At 54.2% G+C, this 19,368-nt stretch overlaps 1 protein-coding gene across 4 annotated transcripts in view; it reads right to left on the reverse strand.

Annotated features, from left to right (window-relative positions):
* UNC5A (unc-5 netrin receptor A) overlaps nt 1-19,368 on the reverse strand; it is a 61,979-nt gene that overhangs the window by 41,365 nt on the left and 1,246 nt on the right. The window lies entirely within an intron of this gene.

Below are 19,368 nucleotides of genomic sequence, written 5' to 3' on the forward strand. Positions count from 1 at the left end.
GGCCCCCATCGCAGCTCCTTCTTTGTTCTCTGCACTCTTGACAGCGTGCAATTATTTCATTTCTTCATTTGCTCACTGGCTCGTTGCCCATCTCCTCCACTAGAACATCAGCTCCAGGAAGGTGCCACCATACTTCCCAGCATCTCCAAGGTCCAGCTCAGAGCCTGGTACAGAAATGGCGCTCGACAAACATTTGTTGAGGACATGAGTTAAGGAATGTATGAATGAGTGGGTGGGTGAGTGAATGAAGTAATGAGCGAAGCCATCCATGCAGACTCCCAGCCTGCATCCAATCCTGTTGGGGAGACATGGCCAGGCTCCTAGGTTGCTCAGAGAAAGCCTCACCCCAGTCCCTGGCAATGGCCTAAAGATTCTCTTCCCTACTTGGACTTGGCCTCAGCCCCAGATATTTCTGCTATGCCCTGGGACTTAGCCAATTACCTGCACGCTCTAGGCGAGAGTGGCCACCACACATACCAGACCCACACTTGGCACTGGCTCTTCATGGCTTTAGGACTATCCTGGCCACAGCCAGGGCGCAGGCCTTGTCAGCCCTCATCTGGATCATTCTGATTCTGAACTTTGCTCTCTCAGCCATTGATCCTTCTAAAACCCACGTGTGTCCTGATTTGAAATCTTCAGCAGCTGCCCACTATCTCTGGAATGACTTGTAACTCCTTGGTGTGGCATCAGGGGCCTTGCATAATGTGGACTCAACTTCTCTTCATAGCCTCAACTTCAGCCACTGTTACCATGGCAACAGCAAGGCCAGCAGCTAACAGGTCCTCAGTTCTCACCATACATCTTGCCCTAAACCACTTGCTGTGGCACGGGCTTATTTGATGCCCTCATCCTATAGGACAGGTAAGCAATGTCCCCAGTTTATAGATAAGTGAGGTGTAACTAGAGCAGCTAAGTGATTTCCTCCAGGTTGAACAGCAATAACAGCAACAAGAATTATTATTAGAGCTAAAATGTATTGGCCGGGAACTCTACTCCTGGCACTGTCCCAAGCACTTCACAACTGTTACTCCATCTCTTCTTCAGACTAGCCCTCCCTCTGAAGTCAGATGGACAGCCGCTTGACTTCTCCATGCCTCAGTTTCCAGATCTGTAAAATGGGGAGCATAATGACAGCATTTCCTCAAAATCTCTGTTGTGAGGCTTCAATGAGCAAATGTGTGAAAGTGCTTAAAACAGGGGATGGTGGGGGATCCCTGGGTGGCTCAGCGGTTTAGCGCCTGCCTTTGGCCCAGGGCGCGATCCTGGAGTCCCGGGATCGAGTCCCACATCGGGCTCCCTGCCTGGAGCCTGCTTCTCCCTCCTCCTATGTCTCTGCCTCTCTCTCTCTCTATGTCTATCATAAATAAATAAATAAATAAATAAATAAATAAATAAATCTTTAAAAAAAAAAAAAACGGGATGGGGGAGGTGGGGTTCCCCAAGCAGGGGCTTTGGGAAATGCAGGCACAGCAGTAAGGTTGAATTGGTTGAGGGCAGGAGGACAGAGGAGGCTCTCTGTCAGAAGGCAGTGGCCTGCAGTCAGGCTCTAAGAAGTGGAGGGAGGCAGAGGAGCAGGAGACAGGTTCGAGGTGGCATGGCTGATGGGGAAGACCAGCTCCGGGCAATGCTGGAATCCAAGATGGTGCCCAGGGCAATGGCCCTGTGTAGCTGGAGGATGAGGGTGGTGGCCACAGCAGTGTTGTGGGGAGAGGGCCTACTTAGGGAGACAGGCCTCAATTCCAGCTCTAGCCCAACATTGGCATGTCTTTCACAAAGCATAAGGAGGGGTCAATCCAAAGTTCACCCTGCAGGGAATGGAGCCTCCAGGATGCTCCTGTGTAGGTGCTGGCATGTCACCCCTGGCATGGGGGACCTGGCCTTAGGAGCAAGAGAGAGGGGTCCTGGGGGGCTCTACACCAGCTGACTGGAGTTGCCAGCTGCAGTCCCATAAATCGTGCCCTGGCCCAGGCTGGCAGTCCATTAACATGAAAGATTTTATCGCGCTTTACAACCTCCCTGTCTTGTACGGCGACAGCAGGTAATTAAAACAATAATTGTTTTCTGATGTTGCTTCTGCTGAACGATAAAAGCTTCCAGTTATTTTCCTTTCACTGGGGTAAGGTTGGGGGAGGAGTCTTATCTGAGGGTATGGGGGGAGGGTGCAGGGCCACACAAGTTTAGGAGGTATGGAAGGGTGAGGAAGGGCTGCCTGTGTAGCCATTGTGGGGAGAGGCCAGCAGGAGCCTGATTCTCACTTGGCAAATCTCTGAGCACCTCATATCACATACACGCTAGTACAGAAGCAGATTCTTGCCACACAAGTGCCCCCTGCAGGCACATTCTTCATGCCCAGACCTTGGCTGCCCTGTGGGCTGCTCTGGGAAGGCCATCCTGTTTGAGAGCCCCTGGGAGTGGAAAAGAGGGCTGGCAGCAGCTGGGACCTCGAGGACCCCATCTGTCCAAAGCCCTTGAGAACCCCTTACAGCAGCTTCCATCCATCCAGAGAGGGAGGCACAGAGAGGTTCTAGAGTGGGAGTTATGACAAAGAGTTGGGGGGCGGGTTGGAGGCCTATAAGTACAGCTCCAATGCTAATGAACTTGTACTTCCCAGGTGCCCAGAGTCTGGCACACCAAAGGTGGCGTGCCCGGGAAGGGCTGGGTTTCCTCAAGTCACAGAGAGCTTGATTCAAGGATGATAGGATGTGCAGTATGGTGAGGTGTCTTCTGCCCCATTCTGTAGCCATCTGTCTATCCATCCAACCATCCATCCATCCCTCCATCCATCCATCCATCCATCCAACAAATACTGAGCTTTTATTTAGTGCCAGGCTTGTTCTAGGCATAGGGGAGATATAGCAGGGAGCAGGCCAAAGTGCCTCAAGAAGCTTGCGCACCATTGTTGGGGGTGTGGAGAGGGTAGCAAATAAACAAGTAAACAAGTCAATAAAGAAGGTCATCTCTGATGTTGCAAAGTGCTATGAAGAAGCTAAGACAGAAGAAGCTAAGCAGCCACTTGGGGCCAGGGGGCCAAAGGGAGCCTTTCTGACGAGGGGACTTTCAGTGAGGCTTGAATAACACGGAGAAGAGTGAGAAGATAGTAGGGGCTGAGGCTTCTGGGTCCCCGTACCTTCAAGGGACCCTCGGACCTCACGGTCCCCACGCCCTGTCCTGCAACACGCCCACTCCCTGCCACCTCCAGCCCCGCACCCGGGAAGCCTGTGGCGGGCACCGATAGGCGCAGGGGGATGACTGGCGTGAGCTCTGCCTGTGCTGGTGCCCGGAGCGACGGTGCCGCACCTGAGGGCTCCCCCGCCCCCGCCCCCGCCGGCCCCCAGGCCTGCAGGAGATCATCCTGATGCTTTAAAACAAATACTTCTTAATCACTAAAAATTGAAATGATTTCACGTGAAAATGTTAATGTATTCGGAATCACAGCCGAGCACCGCGTCTGACAAATTAGCACCCCGCCCGCCGCATTGTTTGTAGCTACATTTATCCTGGTGATGAGACACACGAAACAGAGCAGAGGGGTGGCGAGGGCAGCTCCCAGCTGGGGGTGCGCACGGAGAAAGAGGGAGGGGCAGCCCCAACCTCAACAGCCTCCCTGACCCACTGCCTGTGGCAGGATCGCGTGTCCCCCAGCTGCCCCGGTCCCCTCGGCCTGCCCTGTGATGCCGGTTTGGACCCTGAGACCGGGCGCGGGGCAGGGCTGGTTGGCCTGGTGGCAGGCTCCACACAGACTCAGGCATTAGCAAAGCAGGAGCACCAGGAGAGGAGAAAAAACAATTTCTGCAAGGATTTAATGAATCAGAAATAAGCATTAGGATATGGAGAGACTGGAACCCTCGTGAATTGCTGGTGGGAACATAAATGGTGCAGTTGCTGAGGAAAACGATTTGGTGTTGCCTCAAAAAAATTAAACCTGGAATTACCATACAACCCAGCAATTCCACTCCTAGGTATCTACCGAAGAGAACTGAAAGGTAAACAAATACACGGGAGTGTTCAAAGCAGCATTATTCACCATAGCCAAGAGGTGGAAACAACCCAAATGGATGATAACAGAGAAACAAAATGTGGTCTACCCATACAATGGAGTATTATTCGGCCAAAAAAAGGAATGATGTACCTTATACATGTGACAGCACAGATGAACCTGGAAAACATTATGCTAAGTGAAAGAAGCCAGACACAAAAGGCCACATGCCGTACAGTTCCATTTACATGAAAAGTACCCGGAACAGGCAAAGGCACAGGGACTGGCAGCAGGCTGGTGTTTGCCAAGGGCTGGAGGCTGGGGGATGGGAAGTGACTGCTAATGGGGTATCCTTTGGGGTGAAGAAAATCTTTTGGAACTATGCGGAGCTGATGGTTGTAAAACATTGTTAATGTACTAAACGCCACTAAGTTGCGTACTTCAAAATGGTTAATTCTATGTTACGTGAGTTTCACTCCAAGTAAAAAATATGTGTATATATGTACTTATCTTAAGTACTTGAAAAGAGAATGAATCTCAACCTCACTGGACTTCCTTCGGCACATATTACAGGTTGGCTATTTGGTCTGGGAAGGTGGTAGGAGCAAGCAGGCGATGAGACTGGAGAATAGCGCTGAAGTGGCCTGTCCTACCTTCCCTTCCCACCCTCCTAGCTCCCTGCCCTCTCTCCACCCCTGCCTAACGATCAACTGCAGGACAGTCCAGGCCTGGGTCATTCTGGATCACAGGCTCCATTTCATGACAAGGCAGCGGAGCACATCTGTCCCAGGGCCCACACTGGGACCCAGGCCTCCTGACCCCTAGACTATGGCAGCATCTAGCCACCCCAGACCTGGGCTCTCTTGTGCCACACCCCTAGCCATCTTCCTGACCCCTGTTGGCCTCATCAGATCTGCTTCAGCAATTTTGTGCCTTTCTGGTAGACAAGGGGGCACACAGCATGAATGAACACAGAACTGTCATTATGCTTTCTCTTCATCTAATTCCACACGTCCCTGTGCCCAGACCACAGCAGACCCCTTAGTAACCAGGTTCATTCCCACCCAAGGCCACTGCACCCACGGCTGGCCCTGGCTGTCATTCAGGTCTCAGCTCACATGTCACCTCCTCCGAGACATCTGACTATCCAGTCTAACCAGCACCTGACATGCCTGTGTGAGCTCCCCCATGGTCAATGTGGCCTCTCTGCCTGCCTTCCAACTCCTGAAGAACATTCCTCATTATCTGAATTTGCTCATTTATGGTCATCTCCTCCCACTAGAATGTGAGGCAGAGACAGTTCCTGCCTTCCTCACTGCGTGTTTATGGTGCAGAACACCTGGCCTGGCACACAGGAGGTGCTCCATCCATGTTCACCTAGTGACTGTTGCGCCCCCACCTTCACCTTGCCCTGTCCCCCAGTCCAGCCTCTCCATTTCCCTCCAAAGCTCACTGGGGCCCTGGGCCTTCTGCCCCACTCCTTTCCACAGATGGCACGCAGAGGGCCCGGGGCTGCCACCTGGCTCTGCAATATGACTCTGGGCGGTCACTTCACCTGAGTCCACCTGCAGGGAGCTTCTGTGAAAGTGCTTTGCAAACACCTCTCTGCAACCAAGCTGGCCCTGCCCGGCTCCCTTTGCTCAGGTGTCTCCTCTGAAGAGCCCACCAGAACCTGAGCCTTTTCTGATTCTAATTCCAGGCACCCCAACGCTACAATTTCTGAGTGTCCTCTGAGTCCTGGCATCCTGCCTTCCCCCAGACACCAGAGAAGTAACGCTGGTTCTATGCTTTCAGGCAGAGGTCCCAGGAAGCTCCAGGCCTCACCTGCACGCACCTTCCCCACCCACAGCCTTCCTTGCAGCTGCCTCCCAGCCCTGCTCCAAAGTTGAAACTCTCCTGGCTTCCTCAGAAACTCCTCCCAAATTTTCCTTTCCTATGCCAATGGCAGCGGTCCCCAATCCCTCCTTAGGATGGGATCTGAGCTCAGGGTGCCCATGGCTGGCTCCTTATGAACAGGCCTTTCATCTCCACTTCTCCCCTCTCAGTGCATCTCAAAGTGCCAGTCCTGCCTTGCCAGGGGTCTGTGAGACATCCCCACCTGATCTGCTGTGGCCTTAAAGGAAACAGGTGAAATGCAAGGCCCCAGCCACAGGCTCTCGAGCTGGAAGGGAGGGAAGGGGAAGGAACGTGCCCACGAAGGCCCTCAATCCTGCCAAATGCCAAGATTGTGTATGGGGTGGAGAATGCAGCCTTGCGTGCCAAGGGGGCAGCGTGGTCCCCGCTGCTCCCACCCAGGAAAATGGGTTTGGTCCCATCCATCGGATTTTTCCTGGGAAGCCAGAAATATGGATTTGTGTGTGTGTGAATTCTCTATATTTTAGAATGTCGTATCTGCCGCCTGGTGGTTGAGCGCCCTGCACATTGCCACCTTTGGGTGGGTGCCTTGCCAACAGCATCATGTTTTTCTCCTGTGCCAGGCCCTTTTCAGGTACCAATATCCAACCTCCACTGGCATAAGCCTAAAACAGGAAGTTCTTGGCTCACGGGCCAGAAAGGCTGTTGGACAGCTTATGGGACTGATATAAAGGTACAGAGACCCGAGCCTCCAGGGCTTTGGGGCCACCAGGACAACCTTCCCTTTCACCCTCTGATTTCCCTATATATTAGCTTCACTCCCCTCGAGGGGCAGACTCTCTCTGCACAATGGGGAAGCAGCTGTCACTGGCCTAGCACGCCCACCTGCATCCTCACAGCTGCCAATCCCAGAGGTAGAGAAGGCAACCTCTCCACCTTCAAGTGGGACAAGCCATGAGAAGAATCCTGACCAGTCATGCCGCCCCTCGGAACCAATCACAGCACCCAGGACTTTGCCCGGGACTGGCAGTCCCAATAGGACGGCATGGCGATGGGGAGGAGGTCAGCTAAGGAAGGGCAGAGGTGCCGTGCCTGTGAGAAATGTGTTTAATACTCAAAAGTACAGGCACCAGGGAGGCTACAACATCTCATGAGATGGGGTCAACCTGCCAGAAAGCCCAGTTCCCAAAGGGCAAGAAACTTCTCAAGGACAATGAGTAAGGGTGGGGCTGAGAGTAGAGTCCAAGTCAGCTCTGGAGCTCCAGTCTTTGCCCTTCACCACAGAGCCTTACTGAGGCCACCTGCCTCCCATCCCTGGTCTCCTTGGGAGGCCTCAATAGGGCCGGTTTCAACACCAACCCCCACCCCCACCCCCCGCAACCCCATAGGGAGCTCACTGCCTGCTAAGACTACCTGTGTCACCACCTGTTAGGAAGGTCTTTCTCAGCCTCTTGCATCTTCCCTCTGCTGGTCCCAACCCTACCTTCTGGGGCTACACAGAATCCATTACACGGAGGGGAAAATCCATTTTCCCCTCCTGCCTTCAGTGCCTTAAATTAACTAGCACAACCCCATCAGCACCCACACCTCTGAGGACTTCTCCCTTAGGACATGACTTTAAGTCTGTTGCTTGGGACACCCGGATGGCTCGACGGTTGAGCATCTGCCTTCGGCTCAGGGCGTGATCCCGGGTCGGGGATCAAGTCCCACATCAGACTCCTCACATGGAGCCTGCTTCTCCCTCTGCCTGTGTCTCTGCCTCTCTCTCTGTCATGAATAAATAAGTAAAATCTTAAAAAAAAAAAAAAAGTCTGTTGCTCACTCACTGGCCAGAGGCAGTTTCTGTTGCTTATGGCCAGAGTGCCCAGACTGATGGCCATGCTCTGGATAGGGCCTGGCACGTAGAGTTCCCACTTGGAGGCCACAGTACTGTGGAGCCTTCTTGCTCTTTTGGCTTCTCTCCCATCCATTACACAGCTCCCAGTCCATTTTCTCTTTCTGACATCACTTCCCCTGGCTCAAAAGCTCCTGAATCACGTTTGCCTCTTTCCTGGCCCTTGCACCCCACATGTAACAGCCAGAGGCTCCTCCTTTCAAATGGCTCCCACATCTGTCTCTTTTACTCCATCCCTGCTGCTTGCTCCCTGGGAAGGGGGACCTCATCATTTCTTGCCTGGATGACCACCACAGCCTCCTGACTGGTCTCCTTGCCTCCAGCCTCTCCCTGCTCCCATCTATCCTCCATGCGCTGCCAGATTAATCTTCCTTAAACACCACTCACCTCCTGTCACCCCCGAGCTCAACAATGTAGCCAGCCTATTGCTTGCTGGTCTCCCACAGGCACTGTCTGCTCCAGCTGGGCTCCCGTGTACACATACTGGCACAGGGGAATGCCTGTGTCCTCCCCCATTCCTTTACTGTCTGGCCCAATCCCACCACATGCCAAGGTCCCAAGTGAAGTCCCTTCCTTCTGGCCTCAGGGCCCCTGGAACTCAGGGGCAGAAGATGGGGGGAGCCAGGAACAAGCCCTGCAGCCACAGTCCATCCAGTCTGCAGGCCAGCAGTAGGTTACCCCTGTCAGGCCCATCTAGGCTCTCAAATGTCACTGTGGCCCGTCACCTCTCTGCTCTGCTCATCCTTAGGCCTCCAGGCCATCATCAGGCCTACCTGTCCAAGTCACTGGGGGATGAGTCATCCTTCACTGCGGCAACCTTCCTTCTCAAACCCTTCCCCGAAAGCGTGTACCCCAGAATAAGCACCTTCCCACCATTCTAGACCTGTGGGGTCTTGCGCCTGAGGCTCTCTGCCAGCACTGGCAACCAGGGACCTGGTGCTCCCCTCCCCCCACATTCAGGGGTGTGGTCATAGAGGGATGCCCAAAGTGGGCCTGCGTACTGCCCTCCACATAGGACAGGCTGCAACCCCCACCTACGGAGCACTCACTGAGGGCCTGGCTTGGGGCTACATTGTTCCACGAATACCTCATTTACTCTTTGCAGCCTTATGAGGCAGGAACCTTTCATTATGTATATTTTCTGGATGAGGAAACTCAGGCACAGAGAGCCGAAGAAGTCACCTACCTAAGGTCACCTAGTTTAAGATTCAAGGCCACACCGTCACTTGCAGAACCCTAGCTCTTTTAGCACTAGAGCCTCAGTAACCCTCACGCTCAGCCACCAAAGAGCCAGCCTGGTGTCCAGTAGGAGCAGCAGCCCCTTGAAGCCTGGGGAGATCAATGGGTCCTACAGGCAGAGGCCCAAAGAGCCTATGTCACTCCCTTCCTTGGGGTGATCAGGGAATAGCAGTGGACTAGAGCCAGTTCACCTTTGCTAAAGAGAGCACATCACTGGGGCGCATGGATGGCTCAATCAGTGAAGCGTTCAACTCTTGATTTTGGCTCAAGTCATGATCTCAGGTTCTTGGGATCCAGCCCCAAGTCAGGCTCCCCACTCAGTGGGGAGTCTGCTTCTCTCCTTCTCCCTGTCTGCTCCTCCCCTGCTCACGAGCACACACATGCTCTCTCTCTAAAATAAATAAATCTAAAAAAAGAGAGAGAGAGAGAGAGAGAGAGCCATCATTAAAATTTCTAGAATTTTGCAAGCCAGTTGACATCACATTGATATCTTAAAATAGGCCATAGTGGGAGTATTTACACCCTGGAAATTGGCAAATCAGCCCCCACCCCCACCCCGCCAGCTATCCCAGAGTGCCAAGTGTTAAACATTTAGCAGCATATAACTGCTGGGGAGGGAATGCTGACCATCCTCAGAATGGCATCCTGGCTTTTGGGTGGTGGGCTTCAGGAGATTCACACCAAGACAGGCCCCCCAGTCGAGCCCAGGGATCTCAAAGGAAAGGGGTCTTGAGAGGAATGGGTCTCAAAAATGGACCTCTGGCTGTGTGATCCCAAAGGATCTGGAGAAAGAAGGTCTCTAGAACAGTGTCAGAGAAGCTCTGAGACACCTGGTAGGCTCAGATTCTGATCACACATGACCAACATGGAAAGATGGCCTTGATCCAAGTATAAAACCACTACCAAGAGCCATGGAGTAGAGAGGCATGCAGGGAAGGCTGAGATCAGATCCAGCTGAGGCTTGTGGGAAATGCCAAAGTCACCTGGTACAGGAAGAAGAGCATGAAAGGGCAGGCCTGCTGACTGGGGTGTTCAGTGAAGCCGGCCTTCCCACCAACCCCCCATCCCACCCATTTTGCAGCTGAGGACACTGAAGTGGAGGAACAAACTCTAGTAAGAAGGCACTGAAGATCAGGGCACTTGGGTGGTTCAGTGGTTGAATGTCTGCCTTTGGCTCAGGATTGAGTCCCACATCAGGCTCCCTGCGGGGAAGCCTCTTCTCCCTCTGCCTGTGTGTCTGCCTCTCTGTTTCTCTCATGAATAAAGTCTTCAAAAAAAAAAAAGAAAGAAAGAAAGGCAAGCAAGCAAGCACTGAAATCAAGAGAAGGCACAATCAGAGAGGCCGAGTGGTTGTTGTGAATGAGTGTGGGTCTTTTGGGCCAGACAGAACCCACCCCAGGTGCTGGCAGGGGGACCTCATGCTGACTTCTGAGGAAGTGGGAGTGGGAGCGGTTATGGGGAAGGAGATGCATGAGCTCCAGTTTAGTTTTCAGAAGAGGAGGCAAGTTGGTTTTGGTGAATGAATCAGGGTTAAGTGCAAGCAATAAAATTGATTCTCACAAATTTAAGCGAAAAAGGGAAAGTACTGGCGAGAAATTGGGTTGTTGAGAGAAGGGACAAGAGGCTTAAAAAGCAGGCCACGAAGTGAGAAAGGAAACAGGCTAGGGAAATGACTCACATTCTCATTGGGCCCTGCTGTTGAGATTAGCCTCCCCTCCCAAATCCCCATTAAGGCTGTATACAAAAAGGGAGAGATCATAGGGTCCTAATGGGACCAGGAATGGAAGCCGGACAAATCAAAAGCCAACAAATGTCCACTGAAGGGGCCACAGCCTGGTGACCCAATGCAAACCAGGCATGATTCCAGTGGAGCTTTTCTGTCAGCTACAGATGACCCTGGAAAGTAGGGACACACAGAGACATTCTGCGACTCCCACAGACCCTTCCCTCCAGATCAGCTTCTCTCATTATAGAGTTACTGTTCTGGTAGATCAGGGCCAGACTGGAAACAGTGTGTCTGGATTTCAGCCTGATAAAATATCTCAGGATCTGCAAATGGAGATACATGAACTAGATAACAGCACATTTAAGGAAATGCAAAACCTGTTGAATGGCCCACATTGTTTTCTAACACCCCTGATTAAATAGCTAAGGTGGATCCAAACTCAGGTCTTTAGCTTTGAGCCTTAAGCTGTGTCCTTGGTGCTCTTCAGCATTTTTATTAAATACTTGGGTAACCTGTATTGATGGCACACTGGCTAAATCTGAGACCAATGTGCCCCTCTCCTCAGTGGACAAGCTGGACAGTGGCATAGGTGGCTTGGGCCCAAGCTAAACTGCATAACTACAACCATTGGTAGCGGGGACTGGCTCACATGGCATAGCACCTGAGTAGGCCGAGTGAGGAAGGAGCAGGACATTTGTTGGATGGCTGAGGGAAGCCATGCTCTCTCCTTCCCCCTGGACTGGGCCTGCAAGAATGTAGCCCTGGCAAGTTGTGGCAGCCACCTTGGGACTGTGAAGAGAGAGGCTGTCGGAGAATGGTGCCAACACCCAAAGAGCAGAGGTGAGGCATGGATCCAGGTCACATGGGTCTTCCTAGATCCAACCATGCCTGAAGCTAGCCTACTCCCAGTCTGTGGGACCCAGGAAATCTAACAAAAATCCCCTACCCCTGGACAAGCAGAGCAGGACTAACTCCATTTTGTGCTACACCTGCCATCTCATGTAAAATCCCCCACATGACCTGCCTATTGTTTAAGGCACTCCCTCACCCTAGTTTAGCTATTAAGCACATCCTTACCAGAAACCAGCACACATAGGAATGCGGGACCTCTGACCTTTAACCGCCAAGGAATGAAAACCCCTCTTTTGCCCGCCAAACCTGCGCACCAATTCTAACTAGAATAATAGGCTAGTTCAAATGGTCACTATAGGGTGAATCGTAATTCAATTGGCCACCTGCGTGTGGACCGACATAACTGTGCACCTTTCTACGTATGTTACAATCTCATTGGCCACGGACCCCTAACACTACTATGCTTCTTAGTCTCGGGGTCCAAGTCTCTGCTCGGCTGCATCGTATACTTGGGCCCAGGCTCGAGCTTGTGATTAAACCCTCATGTGATTACATCGGTGTCGGCTCCTCGGCGGTTTCTCGGATTTGCAATCTTGGGCACAACAAGTGTTTCAGTTACATGTGCCAATAAATCCCCTTTTTTCGTTTAAGTCACTTTGGATGAGGTTTCCCAATATTTGCAACAGATACATTTAGTATCCTGTGCTAGTTCATGCCAGGGCATTGTATTACAGTGGGAGGAGCTGAGGCTGACATCCAGAGGCAGGTAACAAGAGAAGGGGCTTGGAACCATGCTACATGAGGAACAGCTGAGAGGACTGGAAGTGCCTGGCCTGGAAAGAGCAGATGGGGCCAGGTAGGGGCCATCTTAACTGAAAAAGGGTGAAGCCATCCAGTGTGACCCCAGAAGGATGAGCCAGGAGCCATTTGGGGGAGCTTACTGGGAAGGATTCCTCCTCATTCTCAGAAAGTGGCTTTGAGTGGTTCCAGCCACCTGAAGATGTAAGGTCTGGGGCAAGTTTGAAAGCCAACACCCAGGGGTTTTTATATTCAAAATTCTGTGGTCTGGGCAGCCTTGCCTAGGTGGGGTCAGGAGGCAGGATACAGAGGGGACAATGAGCTTGGAGAGATGATGGGATTAGCCCAAGAGAACACAGAGAATCAAGGTCCTCTGACTTTCTTCCATAGTCTTTCATGTCCATGAGGGCACCTGACAGTAAATGCCAGTGTTCTGCTACCCATGGTGTTGGGGGCGGGGGGGTGGGGGGGGTGTCGGTAAGGGGGTCAGGCTAAGCAGTAACAAGGTGGTTCCAGCCTTGCTACATCTCCGAGCCTCAGCGTCCTCATCTAATAAATGGGACTAACTTCACCTATCTTGTGGGTTGTCCTGAGGTTCTGATCAGATGATGCAGGCAGAGCCCAGCATGGGCCATGATTACTACCATCACTAAGTTAATTAAGAATAAACAGTGTAGCAGTCTATAGCCGCTGAAGGCTCCTCCTCGCCCGCGCCAGGCTTCTCTCCTCCCAGAAGCAGGATGTTCTGGAATGAAAGACCGGCCTCGGAACTCCCGGCTGCAGGAAAACGTACCCTCCCGCATCCGTAAAATGGGACCGCGGGCAGCGGCGCCCTCGAAGCCCCAGCCCCCGGCCTCCGGGCGGTGCTCCGCCGCGGCGCTCTCCTCCCCGGCAGCGGGCAGCCGGGCGCTCAGCCTCCGCCGGGGACTTGTCAACAGGCTCCGAACAAAGAGCCGCTAATCCTGCGGGCGGCGGCGGGCGGGGGATCCCGGCCCTGCCCGGCCCTGCCCCGCGCCGCGCCGCCTTCACGGGCCCCGGCGGGCGAGCCGGCTCACCGCCAACCCCTGGGCCGGGCTCCCACTGGCTCGGCGCTAGGGCCCCGCGGGGCTAACGTGCCCAGGGCCGGGGCCCGCCTCTAGCTGGGGCCCCCGCCGCGGCAAGCTGCCCGCAGGCTCCCCGAACCACCGGCCGCGGAGCGAGGAGGCGTTTTGGAAGCAGGGCAGGCTCTCCTCCCGCGGGGACGCTAAGGAGCACTCCTACCTGCCCCTGCCCGCTCCTGGCTCCTGGCATCCTTTATTGGGGAGCAGAGAGAGGGTTGGAAAGATGCGGAGGAGGGGCACAGCAGCCCCTCAACTCCATCTGTTCTCGGCCTCAGGAGGGGGAGGGTCTCCCTCCAGGTGTCCTCCCTGCGGGCTCTCTGCAGGATGTTCTGGGGTGGGGCAGTGGGCGGGTGGGGTCCCACGTGCCCTCCAGGCTGGGCGGCGGAATACAGGTCAGAGATGGGATCCAGGGTCAGAGATCCCTACCCAAGGGCCCTGCACTTGTAGCTCGGCTTGTAGCCTGGCTGTGACTGACTCCCCTCCCCAAATCTCAGCCACATATTTGCCTGGAGCTCAAGGTGACCCTGAGCCTTCCAGATGGACAGAGCTCTGACACCCAGGTGTGGGGAGGGTCCTAGCTCTGGGGGACTCACCCATGGGGCAATGGCCCTTGGTGCTCTCTTCAGGAGCCCCTCCCCCATCTAAGTGGGACCTAAAACCTGCTCCTTTGTGGCCTGCCCTGAGGATAAGCAGCTGCCACTCAGGCCTCTCCAGATTTCCGAGTCTCTCCCTCTTCCCCATCTCAAACAGGGCTGGGATGGGCTTGTCTACAACTACACCTGGAGACGGGAAGGAGGGGGTGGGGGTGGGGCAAAAGAGACAGAAAACACACCCGCCAAAAGGCAAGCTTCCCCTCAGGCTCTGCCCTCCCACCTGGGCCCCCAGCTGCACCCTCTTCTGCATAGATGGTACCAAGGACTCCGCCCAAGTGAGGACAAAACAGTGCCCTCTGCCATATCCATCATGGTCAATTGCTCACATTTATTGAGTCCTACTGTGTGCCAGGACTGTGACACACAATGACATACATTTGTCCACCTAATCCACACAACAACCCTGTGCACCAGGTCCTTTCATCACTCTATTTTACAGACAAGAAAACTGAAGTACAGGGAAAAGCTTGACGGCCAGCTTGATGGCCAGATACCCAAGGGTGGGGTACAGGGAGTGCCAAGGGCACAAAGTTTAAGGAGGCTGATTCTGCACTTGCACAACTTAATTTCTGCACCCTGAGCACCTCCCTGGCCTCACCCTAGTCCAAGTCCTGGTCCGAACCCAGACTCTGGAACTTGCTGGCTCAACCATTCCATCACCTCCTCAACGTGCCTAGGGTTCTGGCTCCGAAGGGCCAAACACTGCTGTGCCATCTGACATCAGTGCCTAGGAAGAGGGTGGGCCTCAGGCACTGGCACACTGATCTTCTGGGGGTCCTAAGAAGAACCTGGTTTTGCCATTGTGAGTGTTTACCAGCTAAAGCAGGGCCTTATTTCCTGACTCAGGTGCTGGAACTCACAATTCCCTCTGCTTCACAGCCACCTTCAGCCCTGCCACAGCTGCCACCTGGCTCCAAGCAATGCAAGCAGCTACCGCTGGGGTGGTTGGGGGCTTCGGTGGGTGCTGGTCAGGTGTAAGTGGTTTCTGGGGGAACCTGCTGCTGAGTGCACAGTTCACTCCAGGCTCCCAAGGCACCTCCCTGAGCACTAGCCTCTGCTCCAATAGAGTCATCAAGTCCAATGCTTAGTCTACAAAGAGGCAGATAGCCCAGAGAGGTTAAGTGTCTTGTCCAAGATCACAAAGCAATCAAATGACAGAGCTGGGACTAGAATTTAGTCCCATCCAGGGCCCCCACTGCTTTTGCTGCCATGTTCTGACATCAGAGCTGATCATCAGCACATGGTTCCAGGACAAGCTGAACCCAAATCATCATCTTCGTAGAACCCCAAACAGAGTTCTTCACACACTAGAGGATTTGGTGTCTGAGTCAGCCCCAAGTCTCTGCAGGGGTGATATGTGTACAGATTGGAAGGGCAAAGAAAGGGGGCTCTTATTTCTGGGCTTGGGCCCCGATCACCTCAAGACTAGCTCTGTCCTAACTCATGCCTACAATGCCAGCAAAAATGCAGAAAGAGATAAACAGCCACAGCTGTCTGCTCCATGTTGAGCTCCATCCTGAGGCACTCTATTTTACCCATCATCTCATTACTATGACCTCAGGAAACAGAAACAACCCCATTAAAGATGTGGGAATGGGCTGGGGAATAAAAGTTACCTAAGGTCAGGTGGCTTAGACTGAAACCCAGGCACATTTGTCTTCAAAGCCCCTGCCCTTTCTACACTACCTGACAGGAAGAGGAGGTTAAGGCTCTCCAGAAGGTAGGAGGACCTGTCAATGCCATTCCTGTGGGAGCAGACAAGAGGAGTGAAGGGAAATTGGTCACAAGAAGCTGAGTTGCCATTTGGGTGATGATGGTTGGGGCTCAGGCACTAGACTTTCCTGGTGCTTGGCCTCAGGAACCAAAAGTCCCAATAGGTTCTGCACAGAGCAGCCCGAGTCTTGGTGTCAAATCCATTCCTGAGGATAGGGATGGGGCCCAAGAAAGAGGCTACTGGGACAGACTGTCAGGGACAGGATGGGCAATCATGGCTCCATGCCGCTCAACCCCACCTTCCAAGGGCTTGAGTCTACAGGGCTGGGGCCCAGAATAACATTATTTGCATGAGAAGACCCTCATCTGGGAACATCTATGCCTGGGACAGGTGGGGATGAGCAGGGAGGTTCCTGCTCAGTAGACCTGGGCACACAACCTGTATGAAGAACCCACAGACATGTATGATCACGTGAGTTGGTTTGCCATCTGTGTGAGGGCCCAAGGCACAGCCAGCCCATGGTGGGGCTTTAACTTGCTCATTCCTACCTTGGACAAGAGCCATTTCCAGCCTCCCCAGAGTGAAGCAGTCTGTGTTCAGGGACAGGGATGGGGACGGCTGCCAAGGGGAGCAGAGTCAACTTCTCTGCCCTCCCTAGCCGTAGCAGCTCTCCCTACCACGCCATAGAGCCCAAACACAAGTGGAGGGAAAAAAGAGGAAAAAAATGAGCACTTGACTGATCATGACCTGGAGCACATTAGGGACCAAGAACAGGGTCACAGTGCTGCAGACAGAGGCAATACTCATAGGAAGCACCGGCACGAGCGAATAGGTAGACATCTCAGGCCAGAAGCCTCTGGCAGTTGCCCAGGCCCCATATGCCTCTCCAGGGCTGAGGAATCTGTCCTGTAGGCCACTCAAAGCTCATGTGCCATGGTCCCTACATGGGCCCTGGGAGGAGTTGGGGAGGCCTCTTGGAGGGAGCAGGATTGAAGCTGGGAGCTGAGATAAGCACAACAGTTGAGACTGGCAGCAGCGGGGGGCTTGGCCTAGGTCTGGACACAGCAGAAGGTGTTGGCTACAGGGTGGGGAGTGTGGCTGGCAGGGCCGGGGGCACCAGTGTCTGCAAGGCAAGGGAGCTATGGTGCAGAAGCCAGAGCTCGTCTGGGGGTGTGGATGCCCAGCCCACCAGCAGTTAAAGCCAAGTCCCAGTGGAACAGCCTACTCATGCGTGGTTATGCAGGTGTTTCCCTAAGTGTCCCCAGGCTCAGGGTTGGACTCTACCTTTAGGCACTGGGGAGCCACAGGCTTTCTAGGGAGGTTCCAGCCAGGATACCAGGGACATTAATCAAAGCAGAGGAACCCCAGAGAGAGGATAAGTGGGGGTGGCCACTGCACTGGTCCAGGTGGGAAAGGTGAGGGAGAAAGGAGCTGGGGGACAGGAGTGGTGACAAAGGAAGACAGGGACATGAGCAATGTCACAAGTAGCACAGAGCTGGAGGACTCGGTGACAGATTAGACATGAAGCGTGAAGGAGAAGAGAGAGGCTGGGAGAGACTGCAGGTTTCCAGCCCCAGGCTGGAGGACTAGGGGGAGGGGGCAGGCGAGGAAGGGTGGCAGGAGAGGGCTGGCTTGGATAGAGCAGACTCAGGTGTACATGCATGTGAACAAATGTGCTCCCCGGCAGCAGCCAAACCCAACACTGTGGCCTCTATGTGGAGAAGGGTTCCCCCCACCCCCACCCCAGGCTGGAGGCTGTTCCTGCCTTTGAGACTATGTGGCTTGACCCTGCATGTCTGGAGACCAGGGAGCACCAGGCAGGACGAAGGTATGTAACACAGGAGAGACTCCTGGCCCCTGGCTGAGGCCAAAGTTGACTGCTTGAAGGAACCTGCCAGTGGCTCGTAGTTGGGGGTTTGCTACCTGGATCAATGCCCGTCCTCAGCTCCCCCCCAACACGGAGAAAGGGAAACAGGCGGGCCAGAGGAGCAGCCCTCTCCTGGGGATACCTGGGGGGCCCTGAAGTAGAGCCCACCCCATCCCCAAGTCAAAATGAGAGCGGGCTATCTCTTAGCCCTAGAGAATTAAGACACCCTCCTCCTAACCAGCTGCCCTAGTCTGGGGGTGAGGGGTGGACAGGGGAGTCCAGGCCCAGCTCTGAGGATGGGGGAGGGCCCCGAGGAAGAGACCACCAGGGCAGATTGCTAGGGTCAGGATGGATAATACCAAAGCTCAGTGCCCATTAGCACCACCTTCCAGAAAAGCCAGCTCCTCATGGGCCCCTCCCCCCAGGAGTGCAGATATCTGTGTGACAGGGCAACCAACAGGTGTGAGGGGCTCACCAGGGTGGGGAGACAGGGGTGTGACAGGTGAGAGTGGGGTCCCTGTGTGCAGGGACCCATAGGGGGTGAGTGTGCTAAAGGGACGGGCTTTTGTGTGAGGCGCTGACAGAGGGTGGGCTCTTGGCCTGGGGAGCAGGACACGGCAATCCCACTGCCCCTGGCGCCCCTTGTCACCCAACTGGCCGTCCCTCCTTCAGCCACTCACACACATATTTTTCACTGGCTGCTGTTGCTGAGGAGATGATGGGTGGTGTGGGAGGAGGTGTGGGAGAAGCTGGGGTCATCTCAGGGCCAGGCTGCCTGGGCATGTGTGCCCAGAGCCTCTGGCAGACAGCAGTAAGGGGCCCCAGATAAGAAGAATGGCCCCTGCCTGTCCTTCAAAGGCTCCTCCCACAGGCCTGGGAGCTGATGCCCAGAGGCAGCCTCTGCTCCAGGGTAGCTCTGCGGCACTGGTGCCCACCTGCCAGCTCCCTGGGCAACCTTGGACCAGACCCCAACAGGTGCCCCACCAGCCAGGGAGGCAGTTCCCCTACTTTATGACCTTCCAAGGAATCCATGTAACACCCCCCAGGTTGTGGCACCCAGACTCATCAGTACCCATCACTCCCTTATCCACACATGCTCACCTGTGCAACTGCTCACAACCAACACACACGTGCAGCAGGCCGGCTGTCACACAAGCTCATCTGGCCACACACATACCGATGCTGCACACACTGCCAGCCCCCATCGCAGCCAGGGCACACATGCCAACCCACAGCCCTCACACGTGCTCAATGTGGGCAACATGCAGATATGACCACACAGCCGATTCAGTAAACATTGCCTGGGTACCTACTTGGTATCTGGCAACACCTCTCCTGTGTGAGGAGCATGAACACCCCCAGCTCACCATGATCGGCTGTCCAACCCTACACCCCCTGAAGGTTGCACACAGAACCCTAACATGGCTATGTGTGCATTGTGAACACACACCCAGCAGCAGTGCAGCCTCCCAGCTCAGTCAGGATTAAAAAGGGAGGTTATGGGGCAGAAGGGCTTGTTAAAGTGAGGGTTTGGGGGGGACGATGGGATGTTGGAAAACAGGGTAGAGTAGAGGGAGGACTGAGCGGGCAGAGTGAGGAGGGCAGCTAAGCAGAATGGGTGCAGGATGCGCTACGCAGAGACCCTTTAAAGAAACAGCCATCAGCCTCAATCATCAGGCTGGTCTCAGCTCT

This window comes from Canis aureus, chromosome 4, assembly GCF_053574225.1.
Source record: "Canis aureus isolate CA01 chromosome 4, VMU_Caureus_v.1.0, whole genome shotgun sequence".
Classification (NCBI taxonomy): domain Eukaryota; kingdom Metazoa; phylum Chordata; class Mammalia; order Carnivora; family Canidae; genus Canis; species Canis aureus.